This window comes from Ochlerotatus camptorhynchus, unplaced genomic scaffold (genome assembly GCF_037179485.1).
Source record: "Ochlerotatus camptorhynchus isolate MF236.1 unplaced genomic scaffold, CSIRO-AGI_Acam_v1.1 ptg000232l, whole genome shotgun sequence".
NCBI lineage: Eukaryota > Metazoa > Arthropoda > Insecta > Diptera > Culicidae > Ochlerotatus > Ochlerotatus camptorhynchus.
The window spans coordinates 1123931-1143592 of NW_027040722.1; the positions used below are offsets into that span (position 1 = coordinate 1123931).

General features: G+C 39.3%; 1 protein-coding gene across 3 annotated transcripts in view; it reads right to left on the bottom strand.

Annotated features, from left to right (window-relative positions):
• Positions 1 to 19662, bottom strand: part of rsh (radish) — a 622246-nt gene that overhangs the window by 332796 nt on the left and 269788 nt on the right. Inside the window, exon 2 of one of the 3 annotated variants that reach the window (XM_065225626.1) lies at positions 961 to 995. The exons of the other annotated variants lie outside the window; for them this stretch is intronic. The gene's annotated coding sequence lies outside the window, so the exon portion shown is untranslated. The remainder of the gene's footprint in view (positions 1 to 960; positions 996 to 19662) is intronic. 3 annotated transcript variants of the gene reach the window in all.

The following is a 19662-nucleotide window of genomic DNA, read 5'->3' on the forward strand; positions in this document are numbered from 1 at the left end:
TGTGGGCTCAATCGTACATGGGTGGCGCAAAATGGTCAAAGTTTGAACTCACCTGACTTCAGAAATTTCACTAAGCGCCAGAAAATCGATTTTATCGACATGTCTGATTGAGGCCAAATTTTGCATAGGACATTTTTTCGTGACAATGAACACTTTTGGTATGGCCGGTTTGAAAAACCCGACGGTTACTTACCAATCTAAAGGTATATGTAAGGGTATCAGTCAATTTTCCAGTGTTAGGTACTCTATTCTGAAGTCTGTGAAAGGGAATATAGGATCATGTGGAGCAAAACATCTTATGTGATTTTTTCTATATTTTAGCATGAAATTCAAAGCTAAATTGAAATTTTACCGTTCCTACTGAATTTCCAGTGAAATTTTCACTGAACACAAAAAAATAGTATTGTAAAATGTTTTGAACCAAACGTTTTAATAAATTAGTCAGTCAAACTTCAACTAATTTTTTTTTTGTAGAAAATAAGTTACATTGGCCCTTTTAAGTTACGCAAAAATCTTATTTTTGTCATCAAATGTTCGTATTTTTTTATTTGTGCCAAGTTCATTAATTCCATTAAATCTAGGTTTTACTTCGCTCATTTCATACATTATTCTACTAAATCTATGGATTGACCTTGGTACGCATTGAGTACCAATTCACCGTAAAGCTACAATGATACCATTAAATGCCAGATTGTTCGCTGAATGTCCCCACAACGCAATTTTTGTAACTGGAAACCAAAGCTTAGCACCATCCGGACAAAACATAGTGTAGAGGAATTGATAGGTGGAGTGAGTAGTGGGCGGTGGTGGGGAAAAATCGCCATCGCGGTGGGGCACTAAAATTAATATACATCCGGTCGGTTAATTAATACCTTGGGTAAACAGAGTTTGGTTTTTGAATCAACAAACGGGCGGGGCAAGAAGGAAGACACACACTCACACACCCAATCTCATACGTACAGCTCCAGAGTGAAATTTGAATGGACGGAGAAATGCTGAAAATGAATGGAATTTAATTAATTTTACCTGAGGGAATGTGCACGTTCGAAAACAGCAAGACAGATATGTATGGGAGAGGAAACTGAGGGTGGATCGATAGGTGTTTGGGGGATGCCACACAAATAACCATACATTAAAGGGGTCCAGCATAAATCTGGACGACAAGGGTGGAGGGAGCACGACAGCACAAATGGACAAGCGGGGTGGGGGAAGCTCAAAGATCGTAAATTAAATGTTTATTGAAATTTCATACTACGACTACGAGGAAACGCTACGCAAGTTATGGGTGGGGATCATTATTGGTTGATAGGGAAAGGGGGGAGGAGCTGGTGGTAATATTACAGCCGGAAGGAGCCTGCGGAAGCCGTTGGCATCTCATTGTGACGAACAGTAATTCAGCACTCCAGCAGTAATTATCACCGGGAAGCGTAGTGGTTTGGCTTTGATCTTGGTTCGATGGAAACGCGTGGTAGTTTTAAAAATTCGATTTTCCGTTACAACATGACCCCCGGTCGGTGCACAATTATTAACTACCAACCGGCAAGTGGTTAATACCCACAGTTACGCACTCACACACGCACGCACCAGATGACCTCAAAACACCCTGGAAGAGTGGACCACCTTTTTCGAACGGTTCCCTGTCGAATGGCTATGTAATTATCGTTTGTGCAACCAAAGGATCCGGGAAGCTAATTCCAATGGTGACCCAGAACCAGCCAGTTCCAGCAACTCAGTTCGCTGTTGGAATAAATGAACGCTTATCAGATTTCCGTCCGCTCTGCATATACCTACGATTCGCAAGTATGTTGTGGTTTGGAAGTCTGGCTGGATGCGGAACGCTGGAAAAAGTTACTCAACCGTGATTTAGGTAGGCCTCAACATTTTCCCACCATCGCATCGTCCGTACCGTTCGTTGTCGGGTTGAATGCTAGCGTGGAAAATAGCTTTTGTTATCCCAGGCAGACGGAGTCCAGTTGTGGTAAAAGAGTCCCGTTACAGCGGAAATTAGTCGGTTCTGAACGCAGAGTTGGTCCTGTTAGGGGATCAAATTGAGTTTGGCAAAGCCAGCAATGGAAATCAGGTGTAATTATCACATAGCTGAACATGATGTGGGAATGATGGCTGGCATTACCCCTATTGAACATTAGTCTTTTAAGCACGATGACACATGCAGCGCTATTAAGTGGACCCTACCTAATGGCTCTTATTCACAATAATCGTATTGTCAATGCATTATATATTGACGACAAAACATCAGTGTTGACAATATTTCTGAATTCACATCATCAATATTATAGTTAATAATTCCCCTTTGCATCAATATATTGATAGGTGGGGGGTTCGCTTTAGGAAGTAAATTTTAGTTTACCTTCTAGAACTTACACCAGCTGATCAAAAAGTGCTGTGGAAGCGAAAAATTTTCCTCCCGTCAAATTTTTGGATTTTTCGTTGTTCCGGATGATTTTTTAACAGTAAAGTGACATTGGTGACGAACGGATACTTGAATTTCCTGAATCGAGTTCCACAGTGCACGGATTGTGTCGGACGGCCAGGAGGTGTTTTAAGACTACATTTGGGACATACCATGCAAGCTCTAACACAAACCGGATTACCCGGTGAAGCGAACCATCTACAATTGCGACTTCCCTTCTAACACATCAGGCCAGCTTGTTGAGTTCACTTGGCCAGATTTGGTGATTTCGTTCCATTTTAGCCTTTTTAATATTTTCATACTTAATTTCCGACTACTAGTACTAGTGATACTACAAACATTTCCAACTCATTAAATACGCGTCAATCAAGCAATACAGCTGTGATTGAAAGTTCTTGTATGTATATTATTAATGATACTCACATTTAAATGTATTGGAGCGGGGCATATCGTAAACGAAAATAGCTTCGGAATGCTTGCGTTCTTGAAATGGACTTTTGGAGTTGCGATAGAGCTGTCAACCGATTCGAACTCCCAGATTTAAGTTTTTTGCAATTTCTTATATAAAAGATGGTTGCAGGAGGATTCTATCCATAATACCACTGCCAGTCAGTGGGAGCTAGATTGTAAATACACACACACACACACTCCTTCTAGAACTTACGCCAGCTTACACACCCGATCATAGATTTGGCGTCACACCAAAAAATCATGCTCAGGTTCAACTACCACTTTTATTTCAAAATTTGGCCGACCTAATCTGAGAAAATCAGGCATATTTATTCAGCTTGAATTTAAGAAAATGTTGTACACATAATGTTAGCCAAAAATGGTCGAGAAATTGAAATACTGGCGTAGCTAAAGGGGGGTTTCAAGGGAGCCTGGTCCCCACCAGAATCATCTGCTCCCATGCCCAGTATTTTGGGTGTTTTAATTTTATACACTGGTGTTTTTATGGACCCTGTTGTCATGCAGGTCGAGGTTACTTTGTAAAGGCAATTAATAAAATTGAACCACAAACAACAATTTTTAATTAACGTCCTTTATGTTGACTATTATTCTTAATGTTCTACACTAGAAGAAACAATATTTTATCGATATTTATGTTATCGTATGATATCTATCAGGCATTCTTCCATGTAAACTTGGGATGTCATCGTCGTCAGTTCCGTTTTCAGGCCACAACTGCAAATCGCTTGCCAAATCATGGCCTTCTTCGCGAACTTGTCGGAAAACACGAACTTGAATCTTCCCGGCACATCCCCACGTCCAGTCGCGATGTAAAACTTTTGACCAGGAAGCTGCTAAAAATCTAGTTTGACGCATGTTTTGTCATCGATCAAAGTGCAGCCCTTGCGTTTCGTCAAAACACGGTCGCACAAGAGCCTTGCACGCTTTATGGCCACGGAATTCTGCTTCATGTGCTGGTTCGGATGTTTACTGGCTTTGTACGACTTGAATCCTTACCTGGCAAGGATGTTCCGCACCGTTTGAAAGTTGGCGTTGTACCTTCTGGCCACATCTCGGATCGAAAGACCGGGGTTGGCTTTAACGCACTCGACAAACTGTTGTTTTCAGCATCTTCTGCTCTTTAGCCAACTTGGAACCGGACCACTCCGAATTTGCCAGGTGTTTGTGTGCACAATATTTTTTTCTTCTTTCGAGTTCCATTTGACGTTATTTCTGAACGCGATCGACTATTTTGATCAAACTTGCAACAGTTGTTCTCTTTAGCTGTGTTAACAAACCACTGTCAAAGATTGTCGATTCTCAACACTAGAGGCAGGCTAGCCACAAATTAGCCATGATTCATAGGATGTGGTATACTAGACAAATCTGACAGGTACGACACTCTTAGCAACAGTACATACACAAGCCGGGATTCCAGGTGTATTTAGAAAATATATGCATCAAGATGGACCAAATGTCTTTGAGCTGTTCAGATTTTTGAAAATGAGTAATTACAGAATTTCCGGGAAGATAAAGAAACATCTTTTATTTTCCAGAAAATTCACAGTAGTTCGATGAATTTAGCAAATATGGAACGTTGCAGAATTTCAAACAATTTCGCAGATCTTCAGGAAACTTCGCAGAACATCAGGGAACTTTCTGGAAGTTTTGCTTTGTTTTGTAGAAGTTGAGCTAAATTTGCAGAAAATCGCCGAACTTCAATGGACTTCGTAGAAGTGCAAAACATTTTTAGAAGTTTTGCGAAATGTGTAGGTGTTCAGTGAACTTTGTCGAACTTTAGTTCAGGCATTTTTGTTTAACTATAGGGAACTTTGTAAAACTTCTAAGAAGTTCAGGGAACATAGTATAAATTAATTAAACGTTGTAAAAATTCTCGGAACTTCATGGAGCTTCAATCTTACAAACTCAGGGAGCTTAGAAAAAGTTCAGAAAATTACGTAGAAGTGGAAATTATATTTAAGCTAAGATTTTGTTTTAAAAGCTGAGAGAACATTAAATAATGTCAGGGTACGTCATTATTGTTCACGGACCTCCGTATAATTTAAGTGTACCTGTTTGAAGCCTCATTATCTTGGAATAGTTCAGGATAGTACGTACAAGTTCAAGGAATTGTGTACGTGGAATTTCCCGGAAAATCAACGAAAAACGTTGATGTGCCTCAAGCTTTGCACAAGTTTTGTGAAGTTAGTAGCATTTTAAGGAGCTGCGTAAAACTTCACATAAGTGCAGACATTTTTCAAATCAGGGAATTTTGTAGTAGATCGAAAACCAGTTCAGCAAACATTTAACAACTTCAGGGATTCTCATCTCAGATTGTAAAAATATGGAATCAGGAATAAATTCAGGGATCTTCACAGAAGTTGTGGACATTTTGTAAAACTTCAAGGAGTTTTGTAGATGTTCGGAGCACATTGCATAAGTTATAGTATATACTTTCAAAATTACTTCCTAGACAGCAGGAAGTATTGAAAAGGTCTCCCGATAGACGAAGATATTAGTAAGTTCTTTTGATATTTTTTCAAGATCTGAAGATCACCAACTGTTGCAAAATAAAAATGGCATCTCTCAAATATTCTTTCATGACTGCAGGTTGATCAGGAAGTATTCAAAAGTTCCCCAGCTAAACGAAGATGTAGTGTGTAGCGTGCCAAAGCGAAGCTACGCTATTTTCGTCTCCTAACTTCCCGAGTAGCACATTTCCGTCACAATAACTTGCAGCAACTTGTTTATGACTGATTTAAGTTGTATAGAAATTGCCACAACCAAATTGGGACATGCGTGCTACTAGGGTTGTTCTCCGGCTCTGTGAACGGACGTCTTAAGTGCCACCTCCTTAGAGGACCATCCGCCGAGTCTAATTTGCCCAGCAAGAAACTTAACCCCAGGGCACGTTTGTGTAAAAAGAGTTCAAATAGCGTTTTATAAAACGATTTAGGAAACTCAAACGGAACGGACGAATGAGATTTCTCAAATATAAAGGTCACTCTGAGCGATTTCCAAAAATAGTCGGTGCTAACGGTCGTTCTACCTACCCACGAAAACACCACTCACGAGCAGACATGGACAATCATATACATTCATTTCGAGCATTCATTTACATTCATTTGTCTCTAACTTTTTTCATCAACAGAATTCCGTTAAGTAATGTATGAAGCTTTTGTAGGTTTTATAATTGGCTACAACTTTTGTCATGGATTCAAATCTGTATCTCTTATGCGTGATGAACCAGAACAAACTGAAACCACCATTGTTTTTGAGTGAATGTAAATTACATTCACCGAAAAACAATAAAATGTTCTGCCCGCTCTAGTTCATCATGCATAAGAGATACAGATTTGAGTTATTTACAAAAGTTGTAGTAAATTGTACAACCTATAAAAGTTTCTTACATTATTTTATGAAATTCTGTCGATGAAAAAAGTTAGAGGCAAATGAATGCCAATGAATCTACGAAATGAATGCAAATGATTTTCCATGCCTGCTCACGAGTATCATCACCGGAGGAACTCACTCATTCAAATATCACCGGCCAATCCGGAAACGACGGGTAACGTGAGAAATCTCCAAGACCGTTAAAATGTTACTGAGCTCACAAAAATTATTCCGTTACGGTTTATGAAAATGAATGTATATTGTAATGATAGAAGGCGGCTTGCATACAAATTATTCATGCGGGTTTAAGATGCACATCATTTTAAATGGTGATAGGTAACTTTTCATCTTCTTTAGTTGTCAACAAAGGATCAACTTTCTAGGATCAATTTCCGAGACATGGTGGGGTGCTCACCCGGAAGACCTAATTAAACTGTATAAAACGACTATTCTTTCAGTACTTGAGTATGGCTCTTTTTGCTTCCTCTCAGCAAGAAAAAGCAACCTAATTAAATTGGATCGCATTCAATATCGTTGTTTACGTATTGCCCTTGGCTGTATGCCTTCAACACACAATATGAGCCTAGAGGTTCTAGCGGTAGTAAAATCCCTGCAGAACCGTTTCTGGGAGCTCTCATTAAGAATATTGATTAAATGTAGAGTCAGTAACAACCTTGTGATTGAAAACTTCGAGAAATGCTCGCATTGTGCATCCAGTCTAGATTCGTGCGAATCTATCTTAATTATATGTTATCGGATATTGGCCTTCCGTGCTATAACACCCCTCGTGTATGCATTACTAACTACATTTCCTCCATTGACTATAATCTCTCCATGAAACAGGCTTTTCAAGGAGTTCCATATCAACTTTACGATTGCTATAAGCGATTCTCCAACAGATGCATTTGAGCTCCGTCCGTTTCACATCAGTGAACATACCGTCAATCTAGCTCTTCAAAAGTTGAAACTCTCGTTTGCTGCTGGGCCAGACGGCATTCCTGCGTCCGTTCTGAAGCTGTGTTCGGAGTCGTTGCTCATTCCCTTGGCGAAGTTATTTAATCTGTCACTACAGGAGAGTAAATTTCCTGAGGCGTGGATATTTTCGTATGTGTTCCTCGTCCACAAGAAAGGTGATAAAAGGAATGTCCGAAATTACAGAGGAATCACATATTACAGAGGAATTACATCACTATGTTGCTGCTCCAAAGTATTCGAGATTATCATCAATGAGGCGCTCTTCAGCTCTTGAAAAAATTACATCTCCACGGCTCAGCATGGATTCTACCCAAAACGGTCAGTTACAACCAATTTGACCGAATTCGTGTCGCTCTGCGTTCGGAAAATGGACTCTGGTGGACAAATCGACGCGATTTACACTGATCTCAAGGCTGCCTTTGACCGAGTAGACCTCAACATTCTTTTGAGCAAGCTAGAGAAACTCGGAGTGTCTGGATCCTTCATCTCATATCTTACCTTACGAACCGTTCGCTTTGCGTTAAGATTGGAGCTTCTCGTTCTGAAGTGTTCACGAACGTTTCCGGCGTTCCTCAGGGCACTAATTTGGGACCCCTTCTGTTTTTTCTTTTCGTCAACGAGCTTTCGTGTCTACTGCCACCTGGATGCCGGCTATTCTACGCTGACGATGTCAAAATGTATGCGGTTATCAATTGCATCGCTGATTGTGAGGAGTTGCAGCTGATTGTGGATCGTATGCAGAGTGGTGCTCCCGCAACTTCTTGGCGCTCAGCATCAACAAGTGCAATGTGATATCACTTCACCGCAAACAAAACCCGATAATATTTGATTATTCCATTTCCGGGCAACCATTACAGAGGATTAGCCAGGTCAAAGAATTGGGAGTAACACTCGACTGTAAATTGACCTTCAAACCACACTACAATGACATCCTGACTAAAGCTAACAGGCAGCTTGGCTTTATGTTCAAAATATCTGAAGACTTTCGTGATCCGCTTTGCCTGCGGGCGCTGTATTGTTCATTAGTACGTTCAATTGCATGCATGCTGAATAGCCAGATTTGAGAGTGTACAGATAAAGTTTGTTCGCTACGCGCTTCGTCATCTGCCTTGGCGTGACACGGCTAACTTGCCGTCTTACGTGGATCGCTGTCGTCTGATTGGAATTGACACCTTGGAACAAAGAAAACAGAACGCTCAAGCTGTGTTTGCTGCTAAAATCATTACCAGCGAGATTGATTCCCCCGAATTACTTCGGCAGCTTTTCTTTTACCCACCTGAGAGAGTGATTAGACAGCGTAATTTTGTACATCTCGCAGCTCGTAATCGGCAATATGGGTTGAATGAACCTATCCGAGCCGTCGCTAATGCGTTTAATGACGTCCATGCATTGTTTGACTTTAATGTGCCGTTAACTGTTTTTATTAGAAGACTGTCCTGAATTAGAATGTGTCCTGCTTTTGTTTTAATTATACTTTTTTAATTCATTAAGACAACCATATGTCAGATGAATCATTGGAACAGTAAATAAATAAATAAATAAATAAATAAACTTCGACCTATCTCAATTCCCCGTATTTTTGCTGAAAAGTACCAACAAGTCCATTGCAATAGAAGATTTTTCACTAATGGATCACGCATTGATGGATCCGCTGGCTTCAGCGTCTTCAATGAATACTCAACCGCCTTTCGGAAACTTCAGAAACCTTGTTCCTTTTTTGTTGCTGAGCTAGCAGCAATCAACTTTGCATTGGGGATGATTTCCGACATGCCCACCATTATTTCATCTTCTCGGATAGTCTCAGTTCGATTGAGGCTATTCGGTCGATGAAACAAGGTAGGCACTCATCTTCAAAGGTAACGGAGCAGATGAGTTTGCTGATCGAAAGATCAATTATGATTTCCTTTATATGAGTCCCCTCACATTCCTGAATCCCAGATAATGAGATAGGATAATCTCTCGCAAAGGTGGGCACTATGTAAATTCAAACATTACTGATTTTCGGCTCCGCAAAGTGTCACACACGATCTTTAGTGAGCATTGTAATATTAGTGAATTTAAGCAATGAAGTATATAATGAATTAAACTCGAAGATAATCAATATTGAAAAAAAAAATTACATATATATATAAACCTTATACTTCAGAAGCAGGCATGATCAATAACACAAATTCAATTTTCAGAATAAGGTTCTCTGACCTTTACCTATTTTATGTTCTCCAGATCGTTTAAGAGCTCATACTGAACTACTAGATCAACGACTACTTGCACGATGTGATCATTAAAGATATGTGTACAAGAATTTGCATTTTCAAATCAAATGATCTGCTTCAACCAACACCAGTTAAGACCATGTCTATGGTAACGAAACGCATCCTGGAGTTCAGAACATAAGATCCACTTGTTCAACTATGACTGAGAAAATGTCCTTAGCAGCAAAATATGTCTAAGCATGGTTATGAAGGGCCTCCCTTAGCTCAGTCGGTAAAGGCGCAGCTACAATGCAAGACCATGCTGGATGCGGCTGTGATCGACTCCCGGTCCGGTGTAGGAATTTTTCAGACTGGAAAATTTCTCGACTTCCCGTAAGCAAAGAGTTTGATTGTACTTGCCACACTAATACTAATGCAAAAATGGTACAGGCGTCGAAGGCTCGCAATTAGTAACTGTGGAAGTACATCTATAACACTAAGCTGAGAGCACGCAATAAGCTGATATGCGATAAGCAATAAGCTTGAAATGCAAGGAATAAGAAGAAGATGGTTATGAAGCATATGTACATCGTTCAAGTTGGACTTCCATGGACTCAAATTGTTCTGAGTTCTCCAAATCGTCTTGGAGTTTAGGTCAAATCATCTATCAGGTCAGGTGGCCGTTTTTCTAAAATTTAAGTACAGCTGTACGATCAATTTTGAGATACACTGTAGGATCTTTTAAGTTCTCCAAATCGACTAGCGATTCCGATTGAATGACTTACTACATTTACCATGGCTGCGAAAATGACCCCTGCAATTGAATCATGCCCAAGCATATGGATGAAGTGAACTCCACGATGACCTGGAGAAGCTAGAACATCGCCCACACATCGTCCATGGATCAAAATTGATGTAAATAAACTCCATGAATCACGATTCGTTGCTAACAGCTTCGTGATCAGATTATCTGAACTCATAAATGATTTTGAACATTTAGAATATGTTCTGATGGAATCTCGAATGATGATTCTAGATTGTATGGACTTGTTTGTACAGTACATATTCTATAGGGAAGACCCATGTCCTAATGATTTAGCTATTCGAGCGGCGCCGGTGGTGTATTTAGTGGTAAGCGTGATTACCTCTCACCTCCGCAGGCCTAGGTTCAATCCCAGTCGGCACCGCCGGGATGTTCTGAAGCATAAATAACATCTCTGATCACGGAAGGGAAATAAAGCCGTTGGTCCCCGGTTCATGAGTTGATGGGTCGATAGGTAGGGTCCAAGTGTGGGAGCTGCCTTCCTGGCGTCGGTAGCATTGGTGCTCAGCACGGAAAATAAGATCGACGGAAAACAAATCAAGGGAAAAGAAAAAAGAAATTTACACTACTTTTTCGAACTGTGTATATGGAAGACCCATGCCCTAATGATTTAGCTATATTGTTAAGAATAAGCACTCCAGGATAGATTGGATAGCTTAGAACATTGAAAAATCCCTTCTTATTTTTTTTTAATAAATAAAAAAAAACCATTGTTAAGCTCTTATTCTTATAAAGTACGTGTAAATATTGAACTGAATAGGTTCAAACAAAACATAATTAATTTTAATAAAAAATAAAATTTACCCAATACACTTTTGTAGAAAGGCATTCAATGATTATCTAGTTACAAACAGGAACAATCATACAAGTTTGGAGTTCATTCTATTTGAATAGAATTAAAGCCTAATTTGGGGCTTAAATTTTGATTTTATATATAATTCCATGATCTTGAAAGTTGAAAATTATTCTGGATAAGTGCTTTATTATTTTCATTTTTATTCAAATATCATTTAAAGTGTTTTTATGTTACTTCATACGCGAAGTTTGCGATTTATGGAATTGGTTGGAAATACTATCTAACATGAAGCTTTAGTGTGATAAATTATAAGCTAGAGAATGATCTTAGAAGAGGGTAGCTAGATAGTTCCGTTAGAGTATGGCAGTATGAAAATTGAATATAATTTCTAAATGAGCGAAGGGCCAAAGTACAATAGTTGGGTAAAGAAGAATTGCATTATAACACACCATCGACTGGGAATGCTCTTGGCAACGTGGGGCTTTAGGTATTGATGAAACGTTGCTAGAACTATTCCACAGCCGCAGACAGTAATGAGCAAAGGCGGGCGCACACTTTTTGCCTTTAGATTTGAAGACATATTTCAAATCTCCGCGTACACCGCACGGGTTTGGTAAAAGGTGTGCGTTTGACTTTGTACTGTTGCATTAATAGCCCTTCGCTCATTTTCAACTTCTATTCAATGTTCATACTGCCGTACTCTAACGGAACTATCTAGCTATCCTCTTCTAAGACCATTCTCTAGCTAATAAATTATCACACTAAAGCTTCATGTTAGATAGCATTTCCAACCAACTCCTTCAAATATTGGTTTTTTACATTTGGATTCTGGTATCTTAAAAATCTGACGAAATAAAAAAGTACCTGATGTTTCATGATTTTTCTATGACTGAAAGATTTTTCAAAATTGCAAATCTAAACTTTTTCATCTCGATGAGATTTTTTTTTTTTGGGAATATTTTTTTTGAAAATTACACAAATATCCAAATGTAGCAATGATGATTAAAATTATCATCGATTGCCTGCAAAAAGCGCTTTCCCTAACACAGATTTCAAAATCGAATTCCATCCGGTCTCACTGAACGGTGAACGGTCGTCATCAGCAGCAGCAGCAACAGTGTTTTCAACGCGTGGCGTTAAACATTGTTCTTCAGTACACAACGAAAGGCTGCCCGCAAGCAGCGAGCTACAGCTCACATGAGCGTCCATTCACCGAAGAAGGATCGGATTCAGTTGCTCGTCGTGAGTCACTGTGAGCCATCTATGCCAAGCGCGACACCCTCGTTTCAAACAACATACGTTGAGCACCCTAATAGCTCAGCATTACTCAACCATCACGACAAAACAGTTCTTTTCTGGATCACCATACATCATTGTTGTTTAAGAGTCGATTTTCATTGAACGTTCGCTCGCCTTGCTGCCAGCCACATCACCCCCAAAGCTCTTTGATAATGTACCCAGCATCCAAACGTTTGTGGTCAAATGCGTAACAGTATTGAAGTGGTATCTTAAAACTCTCGCAATGTCCGAATAGCACATGACCTTCTCAATGAACCGTAAATACTTCGAATTAAGGTATTGTTTTCTCCAGGACACTAGAGAAATGCGAAAAAATCTCCAATTTATATGATTGATCGCGAATATCTCGCGGTTGGAAAATTTTAGCAAGATATTCCTCCAATCAATTTTCGCTTTTTTATTTATTGAATAAACCAAAACTCCATGCGTTTTGTACACAAAAATGCGTAGTTTTGTCATCAGAAAATGAGGCGATACCGTGATAGGAAAAAGTGGTTTCCCTAACAAAGTCGCCTAATATTGATACCGAGCACTCAATCCTACGTCAAATCTACGGTCGTATCTTGGATACAACCTCTTACTTTTTAATTTTTCCCTGGACACATTAAGTCCTTAGAAACAAGAAGCGGTAGCCATTTGAACTAATAATATTTGTTTTTAATTTTTGCCTGAACGTGTATAGCCACTTCAAATTTAAAGATTTTTTATTAATTTTACCTAGAAAAGGTTTCTATCAGGGGCAATAACAGTGGGCAGTGTGTTTTGTGGAAAGTGTTTGGTTGCATTTGTTACATTTTGGTGGATCATTTTTTTCGAGTAGGTATGAGTAAGTTCAGGGTTCGATTCAGGGTTGCATTTCATCATCATTTTGTTGCCATGATTCGTCTGAATCAGAGTTCACGTATTCCACATTTTTGCATGGCTCCATAGGTTTGCTTCCTTTCTTTTTCCTTGGAGGCGATGGTGCAGGATTTTCATAGCTTCGGGGGTGCTTTGTAGATAACTTGTAGCCGTAGAGTTTCAGGGTTTGTTCGAGCTTGGTGTTACTCTCTATGAGTTTCTCCAGCTCTTTCTCTGCTTTTCCTCTTGATAGGCGTGTAGTGTCTGTTCAAATTTTTTGTTCGCCGTTTTGAACTTTTTTCCCATTGATTGTATTTTTTCTTCGTTTGTGCGGATAGCGATTTCCATATCTTCTTTGTAATTTTATATTTTTTTTCTTCGAATTGCTTATTCATGCTCAATTTGAGCGCTTCGACGTACAATTTCTTCTCTTCGTTAAGTTGTTTCATCTTTTCCTCTATTTCTTGGTTATTCTTCGTTTTTATAACATCTGCAAACGAGGTTCTGCTCTCGTTTTCCACTATTTTCTTTGCCTCCACAAAAGGGTATGTTCCTATCCAGTTTCACTTTGATTATTGCCATTTCCTTTTTAGCACCGGGTACTCTTTGAAGAATGCGCCCCATGTGCGCCTTCACAATTCACACATTTTTCCTGGTTGTCACATGAGTCATGGAATTGGTCTCCACACTTACTACACTTTTTCCCGCTATTGCAGTTCTTTCCAATGTGACCAAACTTCAAGCACACAAAACACATCAACGGGATGGATACTCCGGCCTTGTTTCGAGTATCGCATAACCCAGTTTGACTTCTTTGGGGGGAGTTGTGCCTTTCACGTGGATACCAAAATTCCCGTACAGATTTTGCTTTCGTCACGCATTTTCACTATTTGCTTAACTTCAATAACTCATTGCCCTAACAGACTTTCCAATAGGTCAGCATCACTAGCATTCTTCAAATCGGGGCAGAATACCACTACCTTGCATGTGTTTAGAGTTTCATGCTCATACACATTGGCTGTTGCTTGGCTTTCATTTTTGACGGTAACAAATTTTTTGCCGGCCTTAGTCTTTTTCACACTAGCAACGTCGCCACAATACGCTGTTATAACTTTTTCCACTAGTACAGGGGATGCTCCGTGGAACTTCAGGCCTTCCTCTTTTCTCTCCATCATCATATTTTTTTTCTCTGGTGCCTCCACCAGCGGTTTCCCCCAAGCGGGGGAAACTGATATTACTAATCTGGGTGGATGTTGATCAAGCGTGTTTATTACGTACGTAGTTGCTAATGCTGATGAAATTTAAGCAGTTAGGGACGTATCGGTTTAATTGCACTCAACGGGCGGGCGTTGACACTTGCAATTTGATGATGAAACACTTTGCCCGGCGCGAATGGGCGAGTACTATAACCCTTTTCGGACGAGAAAAACAGTCGACTGGACTCAACCGTGGTCAGACTGGGACAAAGTTGGGTAAGCCATTTAAAATTATCAATAATAGCACATAGGCTTATTTTTTTTCCGTAAACTTGTCTACCTAGCCATTTAAAACTTATAAATTTTCAAAAATGTTTTGCTGATCCCTTGCTTTGTTTTTCGTCGATCTTGTATTCCGTACTGAGAACCAATGCTACCAACGCCAGGGAGGAAGGTCCCCTACCTGCACAGCCAACCTTTCGACCCATCATGGACCGGGGACCAACGGCTTTACTTCCCCGTGATCAGAGATTGTATGCCTCAGAAAATCCTGGTGGCGCACCGACTGGGATTGAACCCAGGTCCTTTGGGACTATAGGCAATCACGCTCACCACTACACCACCGGCGTCGCTTGCGCAAGCCACTTAAAATTTTACTATTGCGATAAATTTTTACCCAAACATGTTAACCAGTTGTCTACCCATTTTCAATTTTACATTTTCCATCAAAATTCCTGAACATGTACTACGGGAAATGGATGTAATCCCAAGTAACAAATCTAGAGCTGCTTGGCTATATTCCAAATTTATAAAGGTTTTATTGCAGCTGCAACCATTACCTACAGCTTTATGACGGTCATATACAATGCAAGTCATGAAACATTCTTATAGCTATCTACAAAACCCCTATAAAGCTAATTAAAAAACCAACTGATGCTTATGCTATTTTCACTTATGAAAGGTTTTATGATTGCTTTGAAGTATACAAAAAAGTAATATAAATTGCCCTTATAAAACCAAAAAATTAATCCTTTCGTTGCTTTATAAATAAGCGCAATAAAACTAGTTGGCCATGAAACAGTTATTTTAAAACAATTATAAGCATTCAGTTGCGACTTGTCAGAAATGTAAATAGGCGGTTTATTTTTACAACATAGAAAAGAATCATAACTTTCCGGTACTTCCAAGCGGAGCGCAAAGAAAATCAACAAAATTGTTAGCATGAGCATGAAAACATTTCGTGTATACGTCTCGCTCGCATATACATGGGGTGACACGGTCGAATCTTGGTCGAAATGGTGACAGTCCTAGGGCAAAAACGTTGAAATCACACATAACTTTTCATAAAGGTTAATGTACCATTCAAAACTTTTCTAAATGTTTGTAAAATTCATCGGGTGCACCCGTAGAATAGGAATATACATTTGCCCTCAAATAAAAAAATGAATTCAAGCTGAACATTGCATTAGGTTCTAAGTAATATTGACAGATTCGCTTCGTCAACTTTCTCTTTGCATCCCCACGGTCATGTAAAGACATTCCCAGGTATTTTCAGCACATAAATCGATAAAAGAAGCTTTTATCTAGCATTCAATTTGACAAACACATCAAGAAACGGTTCTGTGAATAAGTTATCAACGAAAGAGAAAGTTGCGATTTTTTGCGCTTTGGGAGATGTTAATGTTCAAAAATTGTGTTTTTTTTTTCTCGTTTTTTCAACAATATCTTTGAAATTTGAAGCTTAATCCAGTATGTTTCTTCACAAAAGCTATTTATTTAATGTATTTGCATAAGAGAATAATAAAACATTATAAAGCTGTAAGCAAAAAAAAACGAAACAGAAAAAAACCATATTTTTGACATTTTTTTCTTTAACTCCGTATAACTTGGAACCAGTAGACAGTGGAAATTTAACGTCTTTGAAATAGCTGTTTATTTTGTCAAGATAAACAACTTTCCCCAAAACATCAAGTCTCCAAAACGTCAGAGAAAGAAGTTAGATTGTGGCACCATCTTTGCGGAAGAGTTTTGAACTATTTGTTTATGTCAATAGATGGTCCTTATTATGACGAGAAATTTTGCCGAAGACACCAAGTCGCGGAAATGCTTCGTTTCGGAGTTATTAATTTTGATCCGCTAGGTTGCATTCCTGACCCAGTGTGCAATGTAAGCATTAGACATTTTAAGAAATTGCGCTTGGTGTTTTTCTTGCCTGCTGTCCTCTGTCGCCATATTGTCATTATGAAAATGCCATTAGCCTTGGAATAAAATCCAAGAAATTTCAATAAAATAATGGCTAAATAAGAGATCCGAAATGATTTCCAGTGTGCATTGGTATGAATTTATGTATTGAGATCAATTTTCTGTAAAATTAAGGTAATTCCATCAAATTCATTTGATTTCTGAAACAATCTTTTTTGTTAACTTGAATTATTTTGGAGGCGCATTTATTTAACGCTCATATTATCTTAATATACACGATAACATTTCAAGCGCATATGTTTTGGAACTTCTAAAAAGTCAAATATTTTCTTTAAAATTTTCACTAATGTCGCCATGAAACAAAATTGATGGCATGGTGATCTTGACACCAACACTCAAACATATTTTTACCGCTAAAGATTTCCATTTGGAAAAAAAGTTTCAGCAGAACAGAACAACAACAAGCTAATTTATGGCGGTTGCTTTGAAGCCAATAAAAATTAAATTGGCTTTATAACTGATTTTCACCAAAGCGTAATAAAACTGCTTGGATACAATATTACTCTTATAGAGGCTATGAGAACCTTTTGTAGAGTATGAGGCTTCCTGACAAAAGGTTTTAAGACAACTTTATTGTGATTCTCAAACATGCTTTATAAACCTTATCAAGAGTGGTCCACTAAGCTGTATGACGATCTTATAGCGGTTATCAAAAGGTTGTGCTGGAGCTATTAATTTTATTGGCGGTTTTATGAAATTGATCTCAATAACCACTAATAGAGTGCAATAAAACAAGAAATGCTACTTGGGATGTCGGCCTTACTGCCCCTAATTTGGGCCCATACATAAATTCAGCAATCGACTAAATTTTTAATAGCATCTAAAAATATCCATTATCACCGTCCCAATGACGCCTTCATCTAGATAAATTTGATAAATAGCAGATTTTTAACGGCGCCGGTAGTGTAGTGGTAACCGTGATTACCTCTCACCCCAGCAGGCCTGGGTTCAATCCCTGAGGCATAACATTCCTGATCACGCCTTCCTTCGGAAAGTAAGTAAAGCCGTTGGTCTCCGGCTCATTAGTTGATGGGTCGATAGGTAGGGTTCAGGTGTGGGAGCTGCCTTCATGGCGTCGGTAGCATTGGTGCTCAGCACGGAAAACTAGATCGACGGAAAACAAATCATGGAAAAAAAAAATAGCATATTTTTAGCTAAGGGCCAATCATAGATCCATAGGCCAACATTAGAGCCATTTCCCCTATATATTAGGGGTCATTCATTCCAAATTTAACGTATTTATATTTTTTTTTCTTTTGAGAACGTGATTATCAAGCGCAAGCCATTACAAATTTAAATATTTGTAATCCTTGATCATGTTCATCAAGGGCGCAGACTATTTCGAATATTAAATATTTTTTTTTATCTAGTTCGTTTATTTGGAAGGCTCAATCGCGTTAGCTTTACGGAGCCGATAATTCATTGTTCACTGTGTGTAACAAAATTCACTTAATTCTATGTCTAGTAGGAGTTGGGCCGATTACTCGCGGCTTACTCGAGGTTAGAAGGGTACATTTTCGAAGGATAGGGTCAGGGGAGGAGCTTGGGTAGGGTAGGGTTGAGTAGGGTTTCGTTGTCTCATCAGAGCGTTGTCGCCAGTATGAACGGTAGTGCTGTTCTAGCTTCGTCCGGAGTTCGACCGGCTATGGTGGGTGACCAGTGGGCGACGATGAGACTCATCGAGACGGGGGGACAAGACAAACAAAAACTAATAAAGAGAGACAAAAGACAAAAGGAATTAAATTCTTATACTAGACATTTGAAGAAAAACATAAACGGACTGCATATAGCAGAGATCACGGGTTGCCAACACGTCTCTGATAGGAACATAGGGTTGTCTTCCTTGGGCCTCGAGGGTATTCAAAAGTCGCTCTCTGGCGGCGTCATTATCCGTACATTGCCAAACTGCGTGTTCGATGTCATCGTAACCGTTTCCACACCGACAGATGTTGCTGTCCACGAGGTTTATTCTATTGAGATGAGCATCTAGCGAGTAGTGGTTGGACATAAGTCTACTCATCACGCGAATAAAGTCACGACTTAAGCCCAAGCCTTTAAACCACGCTCTCGAAGAAACATTAGGAATAACTGAATGTAACCACCGTCCAAGATTTCCAGTGTCCCAATCGGTTTGCCAACTCGAAAAGGTACTCTGACGCACTAAATGGTAAAATTCATCGTGTGAAATTTGCCTGTCATACAATTCGCCTTCCTGCGCGCCCACCTTTGCGAGAGAGTCCGCCTTCTCATTGCCTGGGATTGAGCAATGTGAGGGGACCCATACAAAGGTAATCATATATGATCTTTCGACCAGCACACACATCTGCTCCCTTACCTTTGAAAGGAAATAAGATGAGTGCCTACCTTGTTTCATCGACCGAATAGCCTCAATCGAACTGAGACTATCCGTGAAGATGAAGTAATGGTCTGCGGGCATGTTGGAAATCATCCCCAATGCGAAGTTGATTGCTGCCAGCTCAGCAACAAAAACGGAACAAGGTTCCTGGAGTTTGCGGAAGGCGCTAGAGTTTTCATTGAAGACACCGAAGCCAGTGGATCCATTGAGACGGGACCCGTCTGTAAAATATCTTTTCATGCAATTGACTTGTTGGTACTTTTCAGTAAAAATACGCGGAATAATAATAGGTCGAAGTTGATCGGGAATCCCATGAGTTGCTTGTTTCATGGTCAGATCATATTCAATTGTTTTATTTAAATATTTTGTCAATTTTAGCCTGAACGTGTTTACCAAGTGCACTAGCCATTTAAAAAAAATACATTTTTTCTATGAACTCTAGCAGGGGCAGCCACTTGAAATTTAGCATTTTTTTTCAAATTTTGTCTGAACTTGTCTACCCGGCCCTCTATTCGAAATTTATATTTTTTTAATATTATTCCCTGATTATGTTTGTCCAGAAGTGCAAACCAATTTTTTTTTCAATGTTTACCTCAAGTTGTCTGCCAAGGGCGCTAGCCATTTAAAATTTTTCAGACTTTCCCAGATT